The sequence below is a fragment of the Nerophis ophidion genome, linkage group LG23 (genome assembly GCF_033978795.1).
Source record: "Nerophis ophidion isolate RoL-2023_Sa linkage group LG23, RoL_Noph_v1.0, whole genome shotgun sequence".
Classification (NCBI taxonomy): domain Eukaryota; kingdom Metazoa; phylum Chordata; class Actinopteri; order Syngnathiformes; family Syngnathidae; genus Nerophis; species Nerophis ophidion.
The window spans coordinates 10,109,206-10,129,040 of record NC_084633.1 but is presented as its reverse complement, the minus strand read 5'-3'; positions in this window follow the sequence as shown (position 1 = coordinate 10,129,040).

Sequence of the window (19,835 nt, the reverse complement as noted above, 5' to 3'; positions counted from 1 at the left end):
GAACCTGCAACCCTCAAATTGTTGGCACGGCCACTCTACCAACCGTGCTATACCGCCCCACAGACAGCTGTAGTGCTGTATTCTGAGGACAAGTCATATTAAATTTGATTTTTTTTTTTTTTTAATGGTCCTCACTAGTCACGTACACATTTGTGTGAATTATACAAAACAATTTAAATTTGGTCCCCGTGAACTATGTTAACTATTTTTCCCCAGGGTCCCCAGTATGAATGATCAGCACATCAGCATTTAAGTCTCACCTTAAAACTCATCTGTATACTCTAGCCTTTAAATAGACCTCCTTTTTAGACCAGTTGATCTGCCGCTTCTTTTCTTTCTCCTATGTCCCCCCCTCCCTTGTGGAGGGGGTCCGGTCCGATAACCATGGATGAAGTACTGGCTGTCCAGAGTCTAGACCCAGGATGGACCGCTCGTCGGGACCCAGGATGGACCGCTCGCCTGTATCGACTGGGGACATCTCTACGCTGCTGATCCGCCTCCGCTTGAGATGGTCTCCTCTGGACGGGACTCTCGCTGCTGTCTTGGATCCGCTTTGAACTGAACTCTCGCGGCTGTGTTGGAGCCACTATGGATTGAACTTTCACAGTATCATGTTGGACCCGCTCGACATCCATTGCTTTCGGTCCCCTAGAGAGGGGGGGTTGCCCACATCTGAGGTCCTCTCCAAGGTTTCTCATAGTCAGCATTGTCACTGGCGTCCCACTGGATGTGAATTCTCCCTGCCCACTGGGTGTGAGTTTTCCTTGCCCTTTTGTGGGTTCTTCCGAGGATGTTGTAGTCGTAATGATTTGTGCAGTCCTTTGAGACATTTGTGATTTGGGGCTATATAAATAAACATTGATTGATTGATTGATTGATTGATACTTCATCAATCCAGAGATTTAAAGACGTGTATGAGCTAACTGGGCAGTGGCCATTTTACTTATTTTTTTATGCCTCCACAACCTGTAGAAAGGGTGGTCCCCCAAGTCATGAATAAAAACGTAGTCCCCATTACAAATGATGCAGTGTGTGTGTGTGAAGTGAATTATATTTATATAGCGCTTTTCTCTAGTGACTCAAAGCGCTTTACATAGTGTAACCCAATATGTAAGTTACATTTAAACCAGTGTGGGTGGCTCTGGGAGCAGGTGGGTAAAGTGTCTTGCCCAAGGACACAATGGCAGTGACTAGGATGGCGGAAGCAAGACTCGAACCTGGAACCCTCAAGTTTCTGGCACGGCCACTCTACCAACCGAGCTATGCCGCCCCGTGTGTGTTTGTGTTTTAGCAAATGACCCTGAGCTTGTTCAGATGAACTGTCTGCTTTACCTCAGAGTTCAAGAGAACTCAAGTGAAAATATTTTTTCTTACTAATAAAACATGACCTTTAACAACGTGTGCAAAACATTCAATTTGTTATCCTACATACTGCAAAATATATTTTGTATCCCAGCCTAATTACATTAATTGTGTGAATGCGCCAAAACATTCACACAAAGGCTTTTCTACACCAAAATTAATCTAATTGTTGTTATTCTTCTTCTCCAGATTTTTGTGCGCTCTACCTTCCACACCCGATTTAAACCGATGCAACTTCAAACTGTTCAACCTATTCGGGAACGCCGGCTTTCCCGTGACAAATTCCAAACATTCCCAGATTCCCAGAATTCCAGGTTTCCAGGACATTTTTCCCATTCATAATTAATTGGCAATTTTTCAAACTTACACCATTTTTACACATATTTCAACCAATTCAAACCATTCTACCTTCAACACATTCAACCATTCTGGAAATTTAAACTGTAATTTTTTCATGTTCAAAAAAATTCCAGGATTCTCCATAATTTCGGGTTTTACAAAGCCCTATTCCCACCCTTTTTTCTGGTGACTACTCCTCCCACATTTTTCAACCCACTTCAACAGTTCAACCGTCATAACATTCCTCTTAATCAGGACAAAAAAGAAAAAACAATTTTAACTGGAAAAAGTACAGGTTTTCCCAAAATTCCTGGAAATCCAAAACACTATTTCTCAATTCAACATTTAGTCAACATTTCTCGACCGATTTGAAAAATTCCAACACCAACCATTTCAACTCTTTCAGAACATTCAAGTTTTTTTTTAGCATTTTCAAAATGGTTCCCTCTTTTCCTGAAATTCACAATTTTTTCTGAAATTCCTATTGAGCTCAATGGGACATTCTTCAAAGTTCCTCAATTCCCACATTTTTTAATCTGATTCAAACCGTTCCAGCTTCAAAATATTCAGCCTGTTCAGGAATTGTGTGCTATTTCAAAAAATTCAAAAAAAAAATTCCCGGATTTCCCAAAATTCTTTTTTTTTTTTTGCATTTTCCCCATTGAAAATGAATTGGCCATTTTTCAAACTTCCACAATACCCACATTCTTCAACCCATTCAAACCTTTCCATCTTCAAAACATTCAACTCTTCCTGGACTTTCAAACTACCGTTTTTCCACATTTCATAAATTTCCAGGAATTCACGTTTTTTGGTAGCCTATTTCCACCATTCATAAGTTCGACTACGCCGTTCACATATTTCAACCGATTTCCACTGTTCCACCATCAAAACACTCCTCATATACAGGACGAGAACAAGTTGATTAAGGCAGTGTATTTCAACCACTGTGCCGCGGCACACTAGTGTGCCGTGAGATACAGTCTGGTGTGCCTCGGGAGATTATGTATTTTCACCTATTTGGGTTAAAAAAAATGTTTGAAAACCAGTAATTATAGTCTGCAAATGATGTGTTGTTGTTGAGTTTCGTGCTGTCGAGAGCTCGGCAGTGACTGTGTAATACTCTTCCATATCAGTAGGTGGCAGCCGGTAGCTAATTGCTTTGTAGATGTCGGGAACAGCGGGAGGCAGTGTGCAGGTAAAAATGTGTTTAATGCTTAAACCAAAATGAAACAAAATGCAAGTGCCCCTTAGGAAAAGGCATTGAAGCTTAGGGAAGGCTATGCAGAACGAAACTAAAACTGAACTGGCTACAAAGTAAACCAAAATTGAATGCTGGACGACAGCAAAGACTTACTGTGGAGCAAAGGCGGCGTTCACAATGTACATCCAAACATGACATGAAAATCGACAATGTCCCCACAAAGAAGGATAAATACGACTGAAATGTTCTTGATTGCTAAAACTAAGTATATGCGGGAAATATCGCTCAAAGGAAGACATGAAACTGCTCCAGGAAAATACCAAAAAAAAGAGAAAAAGCCAGTAAAATAGGAGCCAAGACAAGAACTAAAACACAACACACAGGAAAACTAAAAATAAGTCAGGGCGTGATGTGACAGGTGGTGACAGTACACCTACTTTGAGACAAGACCTATATTGCTTGGTTATGGTTTAAAGTCGTATCTAACAATTGCGACAACAACGTTTTACTGTCAACTGAGATTTGTTTTTTAATGATTTCTGCCGGTGGCGTGCCTCCGGATTTTTTCAACGCAAACTATGGGCCTCGGCTCAAAAAAGGTTGAAAAACACTGGATTAAGGAAGCAAAAAAAAATCCAGTTTTTCCCGAAATTCCAGGAATTTCTCAATCCAAAACTGTTACTTATTCAACATTTCTTGACCGATTTAGACAATTCCAACATGAACCAATTCAGCTCATTCAGGACATTCATGCTCCTAACCATTTTACCAGAAAAATCCCGCTTTTCCCAAAAATTCCCAAATTTCCAGGAAGTTCCCATTGAAATGAATGGGACATTTTTCCAAGTTGCACAATTCCCACATTTTTCAACCTATTCAAACCATTCTAATGTCAACACATTCAACTCATCCCGGACATTCAAACTGACACGTTCCCAAGTTTCAAATCAATTTCCTTGGTTCCCCAAAATTCCATGAATTTCTCAATTCAAAACTGTTAATTATTCAACATTTCTTGACTGATTTAAACAATTCCAACATGAACCAATTCCACTCATCCCGGATATTCATGTTCCTAACCATTTTACCAGAAAAATCCTTTTTTTTTTACCAAAATTCCCAAATTTCCAGGAAGTTCCCATTGAAATGAATGGGACATTTTTCCAAGTTGCAAAATTCCCACATTTTTCAACCGATTCAAACCATTCCAACATCAACACATTCCACTCATCCCAGACACTCAATCTGACACTTTCCCAAGTTTCAAATAAAATTCCTGGTTTTCCCAAAATTGCAGGAAATTCTCAATCCAAAACATTTCTTGACCGATTTAAACAATTCCAACACCAACCAATCCAGCTCATTCAGGACATTCATGCTCCTAACCATTTTACCAGAAAAATCCCGCTTTTCCCAAAATTCCCAAATTTCCAGGAAGTTCCCATTGAAATGAATGGGACATTTTTCGAAGTTGCACAATTCCCAAATTTTTCGACCTATTCAAAACATTCTAATATCAACACATTCCACTCATCCTGGACCTTCAAACTGACACTTTTCCAAGTTTCAAATCAATTTCCTTGGTTCCCCAAAATTCCATGAATTTGTCAATTCAAAACTGTTAATTATTCAACATTTCTTGACTGATTTAAACAATTCCAACATGAACCAATTCCACTCATCCCGGACATTAATGCTCCTAACCATTTTACCAGAAAAATCCCTCTTTTTTTTACCAAAATTCCCAAATTTCCAGGAAGTTCCCATTGAAATGAATGGGACATTTTTCCAAGTTGCAAAATTCCCACATTTTTCAACCGATTCAAACCATTCCAACATCAACACATTCCACTCATCCCGGACACTCAAACTGACACTTTCACAAGTTTCAAATAAAATTCCTGGTTTTCCCAAAATTGCAGGAAATTCTCAATCCAAAACATTTCTTGACCAATTTAGACAATTCCAAAACCAACCAATTCAGCTCATTCAGGACATTAATACTCCTAACCATTTTACCAAAAAAATCCCGCTTTTCCCAAAATTCCCAAATTTCCAGGAAGTTCCCATTGAAATGAATGGGACATTTTTCCAAGTTGCACAATTCCCACATTTTTCAACCTATTCAAACCATTCTAATATCAACACATTCCACTCATCCTGGACATTCAAACTGACACTTTCCCAAGTTTCAAATCAATTTCCTTGGTTCCCCAAAATTCCATGAATTTCTCAATTCAAAACTGTTACTTATTCAACATTTCATGACCGATTTTTAACAATTCCAACACCAACCAATTCAGCTCATTCAGGACATTCATGCTCCTAACCATTTTACCAGAAAAATCTCGCTTTTCCCAAAATTCCCAAATTTCCAGGAAGTTCCCATTGAAATGAATGGGACATTTTTCCAAGTTGCACAATTCCCACATTTTTCAACCTATTCAAACCATTCTAATGTCAACACATTCAACTCATCCTGGACATTCAAACTGACACCTTCCCTAGTTCCAATTTCAAACTCTTCAACATTCAAACTATTTTAGCCTTTAAACAATTTCAACATTTAAACCAGTTCTACATTCATCCTGCGTCCCATTAGCATTTCAGTTCAGCGTCAGCTCTTCAACATTCAAGCCATCCCAACATTCAAACTATTCTTAGAATTCATGCCACATACTGTCAGCATTTCAGTTCAACTCCAGAATTGGTGCATTCACACGCACTTCCTTCAGGAATTGCTTCATCCAGTTCTATATGTTTGTATAATGTGAGTGACAATATTTATGTTTGTGTCCTGCAACACTGGGCATGCGTCTACACAATGGAGGGAACACACCGGCTTCATGGCTGACCAATTGCTGAGTGAGTGGCTCAGGACCTCCTCCACTCGAGGTTACACAAACCCGCCTCTCAAGCTTAGAACAGCACGGCTTAAGTACGCCTATCTGATTTCATCCCTCGTAGCCTTCGGAGTGTTGAAAAAGGTCACCTCGGTTTGTAAGTTTTGCATGCAATCAAGGTAAAAAAAATAAATAAATAAATACCACAGCTTAGAACTCATTTCAGACTCACAACTTAGGCTGAATGTTTAAAAAAAAACGGCATAAATGCTTGACGTTTTGTCAAATTGGACGGTTGATATAACGAGATCTAATACAAAACCCTGCTTTAGGGAATATGACCAATATTATATTTTTACTATGTTATTGTGAAACTGCCAAGAGATTTTATTCAATATTTTGCTCCTCCAGTGGAGTTACACAACATTTGATTGAGTGCCTTTCCATTTCACTGCAAGCCACAATTGTAATAAGATCAGAAAAAGCTTGAAGGATACAAAAGGCACCTTGAAATTCACAACCAAGCGACAGCAAACTGTACCAAAATGTGTCGGACAAAAAAAAAAAAAGACAATCGGCAAAAATAACACTGCTTGCTTTGAATGATATTAACAGAAAATATTTACATGATTAAAGTAAGAAACATAATGCAAGTGATAATTAATTTGAGTTATGAAATATCAATCAGTCAATAAATCAATCAATCAATCAAAGTGTATTTGTATAGCCCAAGTGTCTCAAAGGGCTGCACAAGCCACAACAACATCCTCGGCTCAAATCCCACATCAGGGCAATGAAAAATATGGAATTTGGAGGCAAGCTATTTTGACATAAATGGAGTGCTTATGTTATGTATGATCTGCTGCTCTGATCCTATTATATACAGGTTTTGAGTCTTTTTTTTTGTATTATGTATTATTTTGTCTTGGATCCGCTTTGAACTGAACTCTCGCGGCTGTGTTGGAGCCACTATGGATTAAACTTACACAGTATCATGTTAGACTCGCTCGACATCCATTGCTTTTGGTCCCCTAGGGGGGGGGGGGGGGGGGGGGGGGTTGCCCACATTTGAGGTCCTCTCCAAGGTTTCTCATAGTCATCATTGTCACTGGCATCCCACTGGGTGTGAATTCTCCTTGCCCACTGAATGTGAGTTTTCCTTGCCCTTATGTGGGTTCTTCCGAGGATGTTGTAGTCGTAGTAGTTTGTACAGTCCTTTGAGACATTTGTGATTTAGGGCTATATAAATAAACATTGATTGATTAATTGAGGTTCTGCTAATGTTTGCCTTAGTTCCTGGTTGCACTTCCTTGTGTGTTCAATCAATCAATCAATCAATGTTTACTTATATAGCCCTAAATCACTAGTGTCTCAAAGGGCTGCACAAACCACCACGACATCCTCGGTAGGCCCACATAAGGGCAAGGAAAACTCACACCCAGTGGGACATCGGTGACAATAATGACTATGAGAACCTTAGAGAGGAGGAAAGCAATGGATGTCGAGCGGGTCTAACATGATACTGTGAAAGTTCAATCCACAATGGATCCAACACAGTCGCGAGAGTCCAGTCCAAAGCGGATCCAACACAGCAGCGAGAGTCCCGTTCACAGCGGAGCCAGCAGGAAACCATCCCAAGCGGAGGCGGATCAGCATCGCAGAGATGTCCCCAGCCGATACACAGGCAAGCAGTACATGGCCACCGGATCGGACCGGACCCCCTCCACAAGGGAGGGTGGGACATAGAAGAAAAAGAAAAGAAACGGCAGATCAACTGGTCCAAAAAGGGAGTCTATTTAAAGGCTAGAGTATACAAATGAGTTTTAAGGTGAGACTTAAATGCTTCTACTGAGGTAGCATCTCGAACTGTTACCGGGAGGGCATTCCAGAGTACTGGAGCCCGAAATGAAAAAGCTCTACAGCCCGCAGACTTTTTTTGGGCTTTGGGGATCACTAATAAGCCAGAGTCCTTTGAACGCAGATTTCTTGCCGGGACATATGGTACAATACAATCGGCAAGATAGGATGGAGCTAGACCGTGTAGTATTTTATACGTAAGTAGTAAAACCTTAAAGTCACATCTTAAGTGCACAGGAAGCCAGTGCAGGTGAGCCAGTACAGGCGTAAATTGATCAAACTTTCTTGTTCTTGTCAAAAGTCTAGCAGCCGCATTTTGTACCAACTGTAATCTTTTAATGCTAGGCATGGGGAGACCCGAAAATAATACGTTAAAGTAGTCGAGGCGAGACGTAACAAACGCACAGATAATGATCTCAGCGTCTTTAGTGGACAGAATGGAGCGAATTTTAGCGATATTACGGAGATGAAAGAAGGCCGTTTTAGTAACGCTTTTAATGTGTGCCTCAAAGGAGAGAGTTGGGTCGAAGATAATACCCAGATTCTTTACCATGTCGCCTTGTTTAATTGTTTGGTTGTCAAATGTTAGAGTTGTATTATTAAATAGAGTTCGGTGTCTAGCAGGACCGATAATCAGCATTTCCGTTTTTTTGGCGTTGAGTTGCAAAAAGTTAGCGGACATCCATTGTTTAATTTCATTAAGACACGCCTCCAGCTGACTACAATCCGGCGTGTTGGTCAGCTTTAGGGGCATGTAGAGTTGGGTGTCATCAGCATAACAGTGAAAGCTAATACCGTATTTGCGTATGATGTCACCTAGCGGCAGCATGTAGATGCTGAAGAGTGCAGGGCCAAGGACCGAACCCTGGGGAACTCCACACGTTACCTTAACGTAGTCCGAGGTCACATTGTTATGGGAGACACACTGCATCCTATCAGTAAGATAAGAGTTAAACCAAGACAGGGCTAAGTTTGACATACCAATTCGTGTTTTGATACGTTCTAATAAAATATCGGTATCGTGTTCTGTCACCATAGTTGCTTATTAGTCTCACCTGTCACTTGTTTCCGGACGCACACCTGTTTTTGTCATTACTGTCCTGATTCAAGCCTGCCTTCTTCGTTCATTCGACCTTGCTTCCTAGTTTGTTTCACAACAGTGACGACTCTGATTCCGATCCCGTATTCCTGTTCGCAACCAGCTAGCTTCCAAGCTAAGTCTTTGTTATTTCTCAAGCTCCCATGCTAGCTCTTTTGTTTTGCCTTTTGTGCCTTGTGCAAGTTTTTCTGTTTCATAGTCTGTTTTAATTTTAAATAAATCAGTGTTTCTTACCTTCACGCTGTGTCCGAGCCCGACTGCATCCAAAAGAGAACGAACCCGCATCACGATGCCACGCATTCGTCACAGCTTATCCAAACAAATCGGGGGAAAAAGATGTCCCCGGCCAGCTGGACCACACGGGCAACTTTCCATTGAGTGAGTCACACTTTATATTGCTCATGATACACGCAGCACGTCATGCGTGTACCATAACAGACAACGTACGCTGTCTGTCATGAAATATAGGCTAATACTTTACATATTCTTTAAAGTTAAAGTTAAGGTACCACTTATAGTCACACACACACTAAATGTGGAGAAATTACTCTCAGCATTTGACCCATTCCCCTCATTACACCCCCTAGGATGTGAGGGGAGCAGTGAGCAGCAGCGGTGGCCGCGCTCGGGAATCATTTTTGCTGATTTAACCCCCAATTCCAACCCTTGAATATGATTGTTCATGTTTTTCAGTCAGTACAGATTGGTGTCTTCTCGCATCGTTTGAGTTTGAGTTTGAGTTTGAGTTTATTTCGAACTTGTGTTGTGCATTACAAACTCAAACGCGTTTTGTGCTAACCTAGAATAGCTTATCTCTTGCTGTGGTTAGCTTCAACGGTTCATACCGGAGCACATGTGGAAATAGTTCCCCAGCGTTCGCTCTTACAATAACAAAGTCGCTACAGTTCGGTTAATTTTACAGGTTACTGAACTTACATGAATGAAGTGTTGTTGACATTTTTTTTATGCATTTTAAAAGTTATTTAGAGGTAGAATTGAATGAGAACAAGCTGATTTGTACATGTTAGAATGCAAAAAAAACAAAAAACTTTTGTCTTGTCTCTCACAATGATTGTAAAAAAATTTTTTTTTTAAATCACTACCCTTTCATGTTAAGGTACCAATTAAAATTAGAAGAAGAAAAAAAAAATCCCTCATTGACACAGTAGGTTCTGCGGTGATGCTTTCACAACTGCTTAAGTGTTTGTTTTGATGCCAAAACTACTTACGCTCAGTTTATAATTGCAGTGAAACATCATTTGGAGCATTTTAAAGTCACCTGGGGTTTTAAAGGAAGATGTTTTTGTTTTAGGCTCAAGGCTGATGTGTCTACAAAAATGTGTCACCTGCAGCACATGTTTCACGTGGATTGCTCAAAGACGTTTTCTCTCACACACACACACACACACATTCTTGTAATTTGTACCTTCTAGAGACCTCTGAAAAATGCCTACCTCTTTAGGACCACCCTTTCTAGATATATAAATATTTGTATTTACAATATTAATATCATAAATACTATGCAGATTTAAAAAGGTAAGCTTTTAATATGTATATATATATATATATATATATATATATATATATATATATATATATATATATATATATATATATATATATATATATATATATATATATTGAAATAATTTTTTAATCTTCATTATTTACTTCAAGTTATGACAGTATGTCTCTATATACATATTTATTTTATTCCATTTTATTAATTTTGGCCAAAAGGGGGGTGCATTTCAATTTTTTACACACACTTGTTATTTCATATTTTGACCGGACGGAGAGCGCTTCAAATGTTCACACACACTTGATATTTCATATGTTTGACCAGAGGGGGAGCACTTTTAAAACCGACACACTGTCAATTTGAAAAGTCCCTCCTTTTTGGGACCAGCCTAATTATGATAGATTTCCCCAACAGGGGTGCAAAGGAGATTTAGATTTGGTGTTTTTTGTAATGTGCTTAAGGCCGATGACAAACGAGTCACAGACCAGAGATGGCCCCTGTGCCACACTTTGGGCAACCCAGCTATAGACGCTAACTGTTAATGGCCACTATAGTCTTAGTAGCGTAGTGTATTTGTTCATCCTATGGTTACAAATGGGACGCGGGTTGTCTTACGTCAGCACCGGAAGTCGTAAAATCAGCTGGGTTTTTTCGGGGACAAATAGGGACGTCCTTCTTTGGCTGCCATCTTGTTTTATCATATATTGCTGCCTTTGCACCTGTTAATGTTTACTTTTGTCCATCCATCCATCCATCTTCTTCCGCTTATCCGAGGTAGGGTCGCGGGGGCAGCAGCCTAAGCAGGGAAGCCCAGACTTCCCTCTCCCCAGCCACTTCGTCTAGCTCTTCCCGGAGGATCCCGAGGTGTTCCCAGGCCAGCCGGGAGACATAGTCTTCCCAGCGTGTCCAGGGTCTTCCCCGTGGCCTCCTACCAGCTGGACGTGCCCTAAACACCTCCCTCGAGAATTGAGAGGCGTTCGGGTGGCATCCTGACCAGATGCTCGAACCACCTCATCTGGCTCCTCTCGATGTGGAGGAGCAGCGGCTTTACTTTGAGTTCCTCCCGGATGGCAGAGCTTCTCACCCTATCTCTAAGGGAGAGCCCCGCCACACGACGGAGGAAACTCATTTCGGCCGCTTTTACCCGTGATCTTATCCTTTCGGTCATGACCCAAAGCTCATGACCATAGGTGAGGATGGGAACGTTGATCGACCGGTAAATTGAGAGCTTTGCCTTCCGGCTCAGCTCCTTCTTCACCACAACGGATCGGTACAACGTCCGCATTACTGAAGACGCCGCACCGATCCGCCTGTCGATCTCACGATCCACTCATCCCTCACTCGTGAACAAGACTCCTAGGTACTTGAACTCCTCCACTTGGGGCAGGGTCTCCTCCCCAACCCGGAGATGGCACTCCACCCTTTTCCGGGAGAGAACCATGGACTCGGATTTGGAGGTGCTGATTCTCATTCCGGCCGCTTCACACTCGGCTGCGAACCGATCCAGTGAGAGCTGAAGATCCCGGCCAGATGAAGCCATCAGGACCACATTTAATGTGCATACTTTTGTATGCACATTAAATCAACAAAGAATCCTGACTTTGGAGCAATGTTCACGGACTCTAGTATTTGGCTCTCTATTAGATGCAATGTATCCGTATTAGGACCATGATTTCAGTCCTAACTTGTTCACCGTTCCTCATACGAAAGGTACTTTTCCTTGCTGGTGTCTCAAGACGGGTAGAGATACAAGAACACACACACACACACACAAGCCATCTTCCTTTTTTTGACTCACTGCTAAGATGGGAAGTTAAAGGTGAGAAGTGACTCGGGCACTAAAGTGGTTGAGCGACATTTCAGTCACAAACGCATCAACACGGGAAAAAGCCAGTACTGATGGACCGGATGGTTCCGAGCACACATGCACAAACCTTCCACTTTGGTGACGTTTAACGATGGGTTTCATGCATATTAAGTAGACACCTGGCATGAAGTGAAGCCTAGTTTTCCGCCGGATAGGACGTGACACTGACTGTATGTCCATATGTAAACGCCGCTTGGCTAAAAATAAGGTGATTTACAGCAGTACTTGGGGTTAGCATTTTTGTTGTTTTCATGCTTTACAGCAATACCTTCTTCCTGAGAATGTCAATAAATGACGTGGTTCTCCAACTTTGTTCAACAACAATCACTTCTGAAAACACTTGGCTCTCCAAGTGACGCCGTAACGACCAACATTATAATACAGCAGCGTAGTAGGCCTAAGTATTCATTTGGGGTGTCAAACTTATTTTTATTGAGGGCCAAATCGGAGGAATAGCTGCTTCTTTGTGGTTAGAGCAGGGGTCGGGAACCTTTTTGGCTGAGAGAGCCAAAAAGCCAAATATTTTAAAAGGTCTTTCCGTAAGAGCCATATAAGATTTTTTTTAACACTGAACACAACTAAACGCGTGCATTTTTAAGTAAGACCAACATTTCTAGAGTATAATAGGTCTTTTATTCTTTGTAATAACATTGTTATTCTGAAGATAACTTTGGAGGGGGCGTGGCCTGCGGGCCTGCAGCAAACTGGGGTGTGCCAGGACCAGCCTCAAAATCAGCAACAGGTGCGTAGATGGTCCACCTGGGCCTTGTTATCTACTCACCTGTCGCTCTGTTATTAGCAGCAGCGACAGGTTGGGGTTGGGGCTGGAGCCAGAGCGTGAGCGAGAACGAAAGAGAAAAATACAATTGCTGGAAAGCAACTGAGAGACTTATTGAAAAATAAAACAATATTGTAACCCTGAAACAGGCTCTCATGTCGGTGCTTGGTGGTCTGAAGAACCCCCAGGAGGGCAAGCCCCACACTAACCAATAATAAATAAATAACTTCTTACCATTAACGCAACTTCTTGAACAGGTGCGGTAGAAAACGGATGGATGGATTAAAAATGCATGAGAATGTTTTATATTTTGAACATTATTTTTAACACTGTGATGACAAGTGGAGATTTAATTACTTATCTTGTTAAGCAATGTAAGCTCAGATTTATCCGAGAGCCAGATGCAGTCATCAAAAGAGCCACATCTGGCTCTAGAGCCATATGTTCCCTACCCCTGGGTTAGAGTGTCTGCCGTGAGTTCATACCAAAGACAATAAAAAATGGGACCCATTACCTCCCTGCTTGGCCCTCAGCATCAAGGGTTGGAATTGGGGGTTAAATCACCAAAATGATTCCCGAGCGCGGCCACGGCTGCTGCTCACTGCTCCCCTCACCTGGTGGAACAAGGAGATGGGTAAAATACAGAGGTTGTCACACCGCGGTGAGGGATCTCTTGTCTTGGTTTCTTTTGTCTTTTGTTTTCACCTGTTTCCCATTACCCTCATGTGTCTTATAAGCCCACGCCTTCCCTTGTTCTGTGCCAGATTGTCTCGAGTTTTCGTGCCTCTCTTGCGTTCACGTCCATGCCTTAATCCTGAATTTCTTCGTTGCTATTTGGAGTTTGACTTTTCTCCTCCTCAGCAGAGTGATAATTTAGTTATTTAGTTTTTTCAGCCCAAGTGGTAAATAAATAAATAAATGGGTTGTACTTGTATAGCGCTTTTCTACCTTCAAGGTACTCAAAGCGCTTTGACACTACTTCCACATTTACCCATTCACACACACATTCACACACTGATGGAGGGAGCTGCCATGCAAGGCGCCAACTAGCACCCATCAGGAGCAAGGGTGAAGTGTCTTGCTCAGGACACAACGGACGTGACGAGGTTGGTACTAGGTGGGATTTGAACCAGGGCCCCTCGGGTTGCGCACGGCCACTCTTCCACTGCGCCACGCCGTCCCAAGTGGTGAGTTATATTTTTTCCCCACGATTATTTCTTTCATCAAATTTTTGAGTGATTTTTTTTGTTAACCTTTGTTGGATTAGAGTAAGTGTAGATTTTTTTATAGCCATTTTTTCTTCCTCTGTTGGAGCATTTTGTGTTAATAAGTTTTACAGCAGATACGGCAAAAATTCTAGTCCATTTTTGTTTTTGTGTTAATAAGTTTTACTGCAGATACGGCAAAAATTCTAGTCCATTTTTGTTTTTGTGTTTTCCTCCATTCAGGAGTGATTCTCGGTTGTTCCTTTTTTTTGGAAACTTTTTCGCCGACAGTTTTGTTATCGTGGATATTGTATTACCCAGACTCTGGAAGTGAAAGAAAACCGTCAAAATAAAAGCCTGACGAATTATCACTACTCTGCATCTGAGTCCAATCCTTTTGTCCAAGCCTGACCAAACCGTGTGTGTGTGTGTGTGTGTGTGTGTGTGTGTGTGTGTGTGTGTGTGTGCGTGTGTGTGTGAGACTATCAGTGGTACTTTAACATTAACTTCCGGACGGGCCGCTTTTTTAAAATTAATTTGCAGTATGCATGCGGGTAATAACCTGTGATTAATCATAATTAATCGAAATGCATGTGCATTTTATTATGAGATGTTATCATGATCCGTGGCCCGTATCATGTTTTTGTTATGTTTTGTTATTTTTGGACTCCCTTAATTCCTGTTTTGTGCACATCTGGGTTTGTTTTGGTTTCTATGGGGATTAAATGGGTTCACCTGCTTCTTTCTGGTTAATGGTAGGTACGCTCACCTGCAGTCGACCACTAATCAGAGAGATATTTATTCCCCTCTCTCGCCACACTCGTCCTGGCTTCTTTGTTTGCGAATGCAACAGTTATGTTGGGTATTCTTTGTTTTCTACGCTTTGATTCCTGTGCTAAGTCTCGCCTTAGCTTCCCGTGTGTTAGGCACTCTTGCCTTTTGTTGTTTGCCTCTATTTTGGTAAGTTGGATGATTTATGAGGAATAAATCATATCCTACCTTCGCGCTTTCGTCCGGAGTTGTCCGTTCTGCATCCGGGAGGAACGACCAGTTGATCTGCCGTTTCTTTTCTTTTTCTTCAATGTCCCACTCTCCCTTGTGGAGGGGGTCCGGTCCGATCCGGTGGCCATGTACTGCTTGCCTGTGTATCGGCTGGGGACATCTCTGCGCTGCTGATCCGCCTCCGCTTGGGATGGTTTCCTGCTGGCTCCGCTGTGAACGGGACTCTCGCTGCTGTGTTGGATCCGCTTTGGACTGGACTCTCGCGACTGTGTTGGATCCATTATGGATTGAACTTTCACAGTATCATGTTAGACCCGCTCGACATCCATTGCTTTCCTCCTCTCCAAGGTTCTCATAGTCATTATTGTCACCGATGTCCCACTGGGTGTGAGTTTTCCTTGCCCTTATGTGGGCCTACCGAGGATGTCGTGGTGGTTTGTGCAGCCCTTTGAGACACTAGTGATTTAGGGCTATATAAGTAAACATTGATTGATTGATTGATTGATAAAGATGCAACCCCAACTTGACGGATGTGTTTATGTATAACTTGCTTTAAAGTCATAAATAAAGGTGACATGCAGATATTCAACTATTTGTCTCTATCTCACAAAAACAGTTATGCAAAACAGTGTATAGTAATATAATTGGCATGATCAAATAATGTGAAAGTTTATTAAAATATGTATTTTTTTTCCGTCAAAATTGAAAGAACAAATTAATTTAGTAAAAAAAAAAATTTAAAAAAAATATTATATTGAAACCCATTTTTTCCAGCCTTTCACAAATAAAAATGTGCCGGCCCAAAACTTGAGTTTTACACCTGTGATTTATAATAAGGCAGAAGTTTTATTTAAGAACTATATTTAATAACTATGGCTTCTGTAACATGACACACGATGCACAAACATCAACAATGATACTCCATATGCTGTACGTATTTACAGACTTTTTTTGGAGTACCACTAGATGAAGCCCGTCTGCTGTAATATGTAAACTGTTTAACTTATTTTTACACCTGCATGACACTTGAGTTAAGATGTTTTTCAAAATTTATCTTGGGCACTTTTATTGATTACATTTTTTTATTTTTATTCCTTAGATTAGCATTTTGCTTTTATTTTTGCAACTATTATCCCAAGGTAAGTAAATGAGCGAAGATAAACACTACACCAAAATTTACACATCCCTCTTAACCAATGGTGCGGTCACTTGTTAAGTTGGTTGTTCATCATTTTTAAAGTGGTTAATCTATAAAGATATCTGGGCTCAGAAACACTTCAGAAAACCACTGTCAGTAACTACAGTTGCTCGCTACATCTGTAAGTGCAAGGTAAATCTCTACTATGCAAAGTCAAAGCCATTTATCAACAACACCCAGAAACGCTTTGCTGGGTCCGAGCTCATTTAAAAAGGACTGATGCAAAGAGTAAAAGAGTTCTGTGGTCTAACGAGTCTAAATTTCAATTTTTTGGGGGAAACTGAATCATCCCGAGTGTTATAGGTGCAAAGTTCAAAAGCCAGCATCTGTGAAGGTGTGGAGGTGCATTAGTGCCCAAGGCATGGGTAACTTACACATCTGTGAAGGCACCATTAATGCTGAAAGGTGCATACAGGTTTTGGAGCAACATATGTTGTTATCCAAGCAACGTTATCATGGACGCCCCTGCTTATTTTAGCAAGACAACGCCAGGCCATGTGTTACAACAGCGTGGCTTCATAGTAAAAGAGTTTGGGTACTAGACTGGCCTGCCTGTAGTCCAAACCTGTCTCCCATTGGCGCATTATGAAGCCTACAATAATGCAACTTAATAACAACTTAAGCTGTACATCAAGCAAGAATGGGAAAGAATTCCAACTGAAAAGCTTCAAAAATTGGTCTCCTCAGTTCCCAAACGTTTAATGAGTGTTGTTAAAAGGAAAGGCCATGTAACACAGTGGTAAAAATGCACCGTTGCAAAATTTTTTGTAATGTGTTGCTGCCATTAAATTCTAAGTTAATGATTATTTGCAAAAAAAAATTAAGTTTCTCAGTTCGAACATTAAATATCTTGTCTTTGCAGTCTATTCGAATTGAATATAAGTTGAAAAGGATTTGAAAATAATTGTATTCTGTTTTTATTTACGATTTACTCAATGTGCCAACTTCATTGGTTTTGGGATTTGTATAAATACAGATTAATTGCGCAATTTATTTTGAATGTGCATGCTCCTTTGCCTTAACTGTGGATTGTTAGGTGAAATATGGCGGGGGTACTCCGGCTTCCTCCCACTTCCAAAGACATGCACCTGGGGATAGGTTGATTGGCAACACTAAATTGGCCTTAGTGTGTGAATGTGAGTGTGAATGTTGTCTGTCTATCTGTGTTGGCCCTGCGATGAGGTGGTGACTTGTCCAGGGTGTACCCCGCCTTTCGCCCGATTGTAGCTGAGATAGGCGCCAGCGCCCCCCGCGACCCCAAAAGGGAATAAGCGGTAGAAAATGGATGGATGGATAGTTACACGGTCAGATCAATGCATTAATCAAAGTAAAGATGAATGAGGAGACTCTGACTCTTCAGCTCGCTGACATGCATCAAAAAAATATATAAAATTGTTGACAAATTTTAATCAATTGTCGATTAAAGTGAAAAAAAAATTCTGCTGCATGGCATTGTGACAATAAAATTGCATTTGTGTCAAAATATTGGGGTGTTTTGTTTTTTTTGCATTTATTTAAATCATTAATTAATTTGACTTTTTTATTACAGCACTTTTCATGTACAGGCAAGCTGCAACACAAAGGGCTTTAGACCTGTAAAAAAAAAAAAAAAAAAAATAAGAAAAGACACACACTGTTGGCAATTACATCTAAAAAAAAATAAATACAAAAATCCATCCATCCATTTCCTATACCACACGTTCCACTCGCGGAGAGAGGGGCCGACACAAATAGACAGACAACATTCACACTCACGTTCACACACTGGGGACAATTTAGTGTTGCCAATCAACCTATTCTCCATGTCTTTGGAGGTGGGAGGAAGCCGGAGGGAACCCACGCAGTCACGGGGAGAACATGCAAACTCCACACAGAAAGACCCCGAGCGCTGGGATCGAACCCAGGACCTTCGTATTGTGAGAAACAGACACTGATCTAACAGCCTGATCTGGCCCGCGGGCCGAACGATTGACACCCCTGGTTTAGCGAGATTGCAGCGAGGACTGTATGATCCGTTTGTGCGGTATAGCTCGGTTGGTTGAGTGGACGCGCCAGCAACTTGAGGGTTATCAAACTTAAGAAGGTCAGTGACTTCACTATAAAAGTGGGTGACATTGTTATCACCAGGAAGGATGAGATCACCTACCTAGGTTCCATTCTAGAGGCTAATCTTTCCTATGATAAAATGGCAACGAAGGTGATCAAAAAGGTCAACCAAAGAACGAGATTCCTCTACAGAATCTCCTCTCTTGTCAACAAAAGCACCTTGAGGGTTCTAGCGGGAACTCTCATTCAACCCTTCTTCGATTACGCTTGCACCTCCTGGTACCCCAGCACCTCCAAAACCCTCAAATCTAGACTCCAAACATCCCAGAATAGGCTAATCCGGTTACTTTTAGACCTCCACCCCAGATCACACCTCAATCCAACCCACTTCTCCAAAGTGGGCTGGCTGAGGGTGCAGGACAGAGTAAAACAACTTGCACTGAGCCTAGTCTATAAAATCGGCTACACCTCCTTGATACCGAAGTACATGTCAAACCACATGTTAACCACAACACCAGGGGGAGCTCCACAAACCACGTTAAACCCAGATTTCAATCTAACAAAGGTCTTAACTCATTCTCTTTCTATGCCACATCAATGTGGAATGCACTCCCAACAGGTATAAAAGTAAGTGCATCTCTATATTCCTTCAAAACCGCTCTAAAACAACACCTCCAGGCAACTTCAACACTTTACTAATACCCTCCTCCATTCACATCCCATCTCCCCGGATTATAAACAACTCAAATGTACTTCTAATGTATATACTTGTTCTTATGCTATCTGAACTCACTATGTTCTCTGCTGGCTGTACATATCCTACTAAATAAGACCTACACTGTTTCAATGTCCACATTTCTCTGTTGATGCAATTGTTGATGACTGAAGTTCTGATATCAACCAAAGCTCCTCATCCCACCCCCCGGATTGTAAATAATGTAAACAATTCAATGTACATACTATGATGAGTAACTTGTGTGATGACTGTATTATGTTGATAGTATATATTTGTACCATGAATTGATTAACGTGGACCCCGACTTAAACAAGTTGAAAAACTTATTTGGGTGTTACCATTTAGTGGTCAATTGTACGGAATATGTACTGTACTGTGCAATCTACTAATAAAAGTATCAATCAATCAATCAATCCGGGTTCGATCCCCGCTTACGCCATCCCTAATCACTGCCGTTGTGTTCTTGGGCAAGGCGCTTTACCCACCTGCTCCCAGTGCCACCCACACTGGTTCAAATGTAACTTAGATATTCGGTTTCACTATGTAAAAGTGCTTTGAGTCACTAGAGAGAAGCGCTATATAAATGTAATTCACTTCACTTTATCCCACAAAGATTCAAGGAAATTCAAGATACTACATTCATGGTCGAAGCATCGATATTAGGTACTGAATGATTGCAACGAAAAACACATGCCAAATGAAATCCACCCATCCATCCATTTTCTACCGCTTCTCCCTTACGGGGTCGCAATGTAATCAATATTTTGAATTTCCCAG